We start from the raw sequence: 5,765 nt of genomic DNA on the forward strand, positions 1-5,765 counted from the left end.
ATTGCACTGTGCAATACCGAATGCGAATGGAATAGAATTGTATACATGTACGTGTGTTAAGTATAAAAACACGATTTCGTATCAAATCGAAATCTAGTAGTACCAATATCATATGACTCTGAATAAGAATGAAACGTTATAAATCTAGGTCGTTGACGAAATGTCATCAAGATATAAATTTAAAATCGAGTTATTTCTCCTTATCAGTCTTTTTCATTTTCTTTCCTTTTTACCACCCCCCCCCCCCCCCCCACCACCACCACTCCTGAAAAACATTTGAACTCATAATCAATCATCAACAATGTCAAGATCGCCAATACTTATTATTTTTCAATGAAAATGTCTTTTTTTCCCCCTCGGCCCAGGAATTCGCACTTGTCTAATTTCCGAATGACTTCTGCATACCAGGAACTTTTTATCTCGATCTCCTTACACACACGCGTTATGATATCAATCATAGGTATTGCAAATTTGATGATAAAAGTGAGGTTCATTTCAATTTGTTTAATTTTCATTTTGTCGGACAAAAGACTTAAAATTAGATATGAATTCAACATGAATAAGAAGACTCATAACTCATCATTTGTAGTATTGACCAATAATCATTTTCATATATTTGTAATGCATTGATATGATTCTAAAATCGTTGATGTTTCTACTAAGAGAACTAAGATGTGCGTAGTTCATCAATACAACACGATATCTAACTGTTGCACGAGTAATTAGGTCGACGTGATTCCATTGACCTGCTTAAAAATCATCTGCAAAACTGACAGAAATCTCGAAGATTTTAATAATAATATAAAAATTATACATCGCTTATAAGCATTATGGTATATTTGCGTTATACCAAGAAGTTACCAGCAAAAACTTCTTGGTTATACCATGACCATTTTATATTGTACCTTTTCTAGGAACTTCTTTCCGCACTTTATTTCGATATATCATATAGCCGGACGCACTTCATCTTGATCATGACGAACTCAATATCAACCAGATAAAGGATTACACATTATTCACCACACTTATCAGCGCATTATTCGTGACATGCACTAAATAGATTTGGTTCAAAATTTCGTGATCTGCAAACTATTTGCAATTATTTTTGCTTTAATGATTTCAAAATTAAAATTTACACACATAATGATAAAGAGAGAGAGAGAGAGAGGAGGAGGAAGAGGAGAGAAAGATGAAAAGAAGAAACTTTATTAAAATATGAGTAGTTACCATTACCTAGTTTAGAACTTAAGATCTTTTAGATGAAAATGACCGCGTCTTTGAGCAAATTTAGTGGTGCTTTATGAACTCTTTCATTTTGTTCAAATATTGGGGAAAACATGCACAAAGTTAAGACAGAAAGGGAGAGACAGAGAGAGAGAAAGAAAGAAAGAGAACAACAAAATGTTATAAAAACAAGGAGAAAATGCTGGTACGACTAAAGTCCAACTCTCTTTTCGCTATTCTTGTTTTTTTCTTTTCATTTTCGATGTTAAATTGTTGTGTTTTTACAGGCGAGTCGCGTGGGGTGAACACTCTTCTTGCCAATCGTTCGTCTTTGTTCCCCTTCCTTCATGTCACCTTATTTTCCCAGATTTTCTATTTTCCTCGCGCCATGTCGCAGGTTTATCAAATTACTGTCTTGCCGTTCAGTTCTGCTCTTCACCCCTTTCACGTTGAAAAAATGTGTGTTTTGTAGAGCGAGATATTCGCATATACATGTGTATGATTTTTTTGAATTTCTACACAAATCGTCGTTGGGGCATACGCCCCCCCCCCCTACCCCAAATACACACCTCCCCCCAGAGGTTGGATTAAACTATACAGAGCAGAGCACACCATTATCACACTAATTATTGAGCTTTCCTTTTGTAAATTACTATTCTCAACAGTTGAACTGGTCGGATGTAATTAATCTTATCGAAATGATAACGTAACACTTTTGAACAACTACGTTATTCTGCAAACGCAACATGCAGATTTGGAAAATGCTGTTCTGATGTATTTAAAAATGATAACGTCATCAACACACACACTGTTAGTTTTTAAATATTTGAAATATTGCTTTGTTGTTGTTATCGTTGTTTTCTTCGCTTGCGACTTCTAATGCTATTTGAAAAGTACATGAAGGTTTTAAAGAAGATATTGGTCTCTATTTTGTAAATAAAAAATCGATTTCATGGATCTACACTTTATAGTCAAGTTTTATTCCAAAATGTATTTTGCTATTTACCAAGAAGTTTGCAATCGCCTTTTTTCATTCATTTTCGTCTAACTATACCAGACATTAATTTGTGTATGTGAATTGGGTTATCGTCTGCAAACTCTTTCCGTGTGTATCGATCACGGGTTGACCCCCTTTTCTCACTATGTTCTACTTCAGAACTTTTTAATAGGTCGTGAGAATGTCTCGCCGATCCCATCAAGCCCTGAGCAGAAAAGAGAGAATAAGAGAGAAAACTTGAAATGTTTGCCTCGCACATCTCCAACTGTTTTCTCGAGGCATTTAAAAAAAGTACATGAAAAGTGCAGGAAATTAGAACACTTGTGCAATAAAACCTACTCGTGATGAGTTGGTTCTCCTTTTTTCTTTCTGTTATTTTGTTTTCTTTCTTTAACTTCATTCCGTCTACTTGTTCTTCTTATACATCATCTTCACCATCTTCGTCTTTTACTGCAGCTGCACTATTATTATTATCCGATTTTTTTTTTTTTTATCTGTAGAGAAATGTTTCTTTACTTTTCTTACATCATCGTTAAATGTTTGGTAATTTTCTTTAATCTAACTGAAAACTGTGCGTCATGTCAGATTCTCATCGCATTTCAAGCCCAATTCAAAATTGTTTGGGAGTTAAATCTTCACGTGTTAAGAGAACTTTTCCCCTATTAATTTCACTTTTATTAATGACGTCATGGAAAATGATTTTTTTTTTCTTCTTCATATATGCAACCTTACCTTTCCCAAATCTCTTTCCCTCTTTTGTAGTCGTTTGCTCATAATCATATTCATTGTAAATAATTTTGTTTAAACGTCATATAATTGTTCCTTTTCACCTCATTCATATTATATCTTAAACTTTTACTACTTATCCTGAAACTTTGAACCGAGAAGAGAAAATGGGGTTCAAGAATATTCAAAATAAAAGACGTGTTTGTTAAAGAAACAGGACTCCATTGATCAAGTCATTAGCGATTTATTTGCATCACGTGACGCGGTGTCACCTATGGTCTTTCTCCAGTTGGTGGCCATACAGCTTTGGTCCCACGGGCACTGTTTAACCTCATTTTGTCATGGCGCAAGTCACTTCTACACATGACGAGAATGGAGGAGCCTTCGAAGAAAAAGGAAAAACCAGGGGTGAGGAAGATTGTTCCATTTCAACGGCTAAAGGCACATTCGCACATTATTTACGCTGCAGTTAGTGTCAACTGTATTGGCAAATACCATACATGAGGTGACTGAAAAAGATGCTCAGAGCATCGGAAAAAGATACTTTTGAAGGAAGAAAAAATGTCGGACAAGAGATGGACAAGAGAAACTCTTACCAGCTAAACTAGAAATGCATCAATAAACGCGTTCATGTGAAGTAATTTGAGGGTGGAAGAATGCTTTTGACCTTATAACCGAAAACAAATCACGTAAAAGGATTCAGTTTATGCTATCCAGGCCGCTAGTATTTTGTTAATGACAATCTTCATTAAGTTTTCCATATTTTTTTTCATCCAATGTTTCTTAAAAAAAAGAAAATGTTTTTCGTTTTTGAAACAAAATATTGTTGGAGATTTTAGATGAATGTATCTTTTAAGAGAATGCACATCATTCCCTCTTTGTTGATAATTGTTTTTCATACTCTTGGCAAATCATTGCCCTCCAGATATACACAATTTAAAATGCATATTTATATGGCGCAAATATCATTTTATAAAGATTAAAATGACCTACGAAATTTAGAACTCGGGCTCTGTAGACTATTCTGTTTGTGTGTGTAATGTATGCACATGTATTCTGCAAATTTGGGGGCTATTTTAACCCCTTTCTTTGCTGTTCATTTGCACGCGAGCGAGCTTCAGATCTCATATTTGAACAACATTAGCTAGTAATGGCAGTGCTGAATTTGCAACGATTTGCCTATTATTTGTCCGGTATTTGTGCATTTTCGTCTAACGATAAAAAAAGTAATCATCCCCCTTTTTTTATAGCTGATGCAAAGTTATTGTACATTCATTTTCCTTTCAAACGTTCTGATACAACAGAAATTATAGTTAAATACAAATCAATATAAATTTTATGTAGAATCTAATAAATACTCTTTCCCATTGTTGGAGGACGTTTAATAAATTCCCACTAGCTGTTGATTCTCATTACTTTCTAATAACGTACATAACACGTTTAAAGTAACAAGTATAATTATTAAAGTTTTCCAAGTACTATTTCTATATTAAATATGCATTTTTAGAATTGGAAGGAAAAAGGTGGGTATGATAGTTAAACAGTTGAGTTTATATCATTAGCATGTACGGCTGTGGCGAGCTTTATGTACTTACTGTGGCTTTCTGCTCGGATACATGTTAACAAATCAAGGTAGCTTGTCAAACTAAATATTCCGATTTAACAAGTAATTGCTTTCCTCTTTAGTTTTATTTTCGAGCTGGCAGAGTAGATTACAGTCTTACACTCTTTTCTTTCTTCCTTCCTCTTGTAAAATGTTCAAATGGAGAAGGAAGGGAGAGGACTTTCGAGTGGTTGGAGTGCTGCTTTCGCCATACCCAATGTAAAAATAGTGCAAATTTACTTAACCCGATATACGCAGGAATTGACTGCTGGGACACGGGGACTGGGTGATTTGAATGTAAAATTGGTCTTCTCAGAAGTCAACGACCAGTCGGACAAACAACATGGCCGACAGTCTGGTCAATGAATGAATGAATGGATGAAAGAAGAGGAAGAAGACCAGGAAGACTGCTCTTCCTAAAGAATTACCTTTTTAAAGCAAGATTTTCTTAAAAGATGCTCCATTGTTTTTGTCTGTAAATTGAGAATTAAGACAGATAATTTTCATTACAGATTTGGCACAATGTAATGAAACAGATAATAAATTTACCTTGCTTATTTCAAAATTAATTTTATTAGTTTGCAAAGACAGTAGGTCATTATAAACAAGTCCCTTTGCATTAAAAACTACCCGAATCATATTTCATATCTAAAAAGTCTTTTTTCGTGTGTGTGAACTCAAATTGTATAACTTCATATAAACATTGCGTGAGAAATCATACGCTTGGATATAGTCTTCGGCATAGTTATATATGCATTTACAAATGTCCCTTGAAATGTGAAATGGTTTCTTTGTAGGTCTATGTTAATAAAACATCTCTTTTTCCATTCTCTTGTCTTTCCTTCTCGACAACTCTTTTGATCGCACGTCACTTGCAATTCTTGAATTCTGATATCTATCCAAACCATTGATTCGACAATGCAATTGAAGGGCATACAGCCGTACATCCAAATTAATAAAGGTAATAGTAATTCCACAGTTTGCCCGGCTTTTAAAGAAATTACGTTTGGGAATTCGTGAGGCTATACTCGCGTTGTATGGTGATACAATTTCACAAGTAACACATCGTTTAATTCCATTGAGGAGAAGAAAAGATAGAACAAGAATCGACATGGGAAATTTGAAGATTACAAAAAGAACATTTACCCGGGACGATCTTTCACCTTCCGCATTCGTCATCCCATCTCAATTTATCAACTTGAATGATTGGCCATG

This window comes from Strongylocentrotus purpuratus, unplaced genomic scaffold (genome assembly GCF_000002235.5).
Source record: "Strongylocentrotus purpuratus isolate Spur 01 unplaced genomic scaffold, Spur_5.0 spur5_scaffold_9, whole genome shotgun sequence".
NCBI lineage: Eukaryota > Metazoa > Echinodermata > Echinoidea > Camarodonta > Strongylocentrotidae > Strongylocentrotus > Strongylocentrotus purpuratus.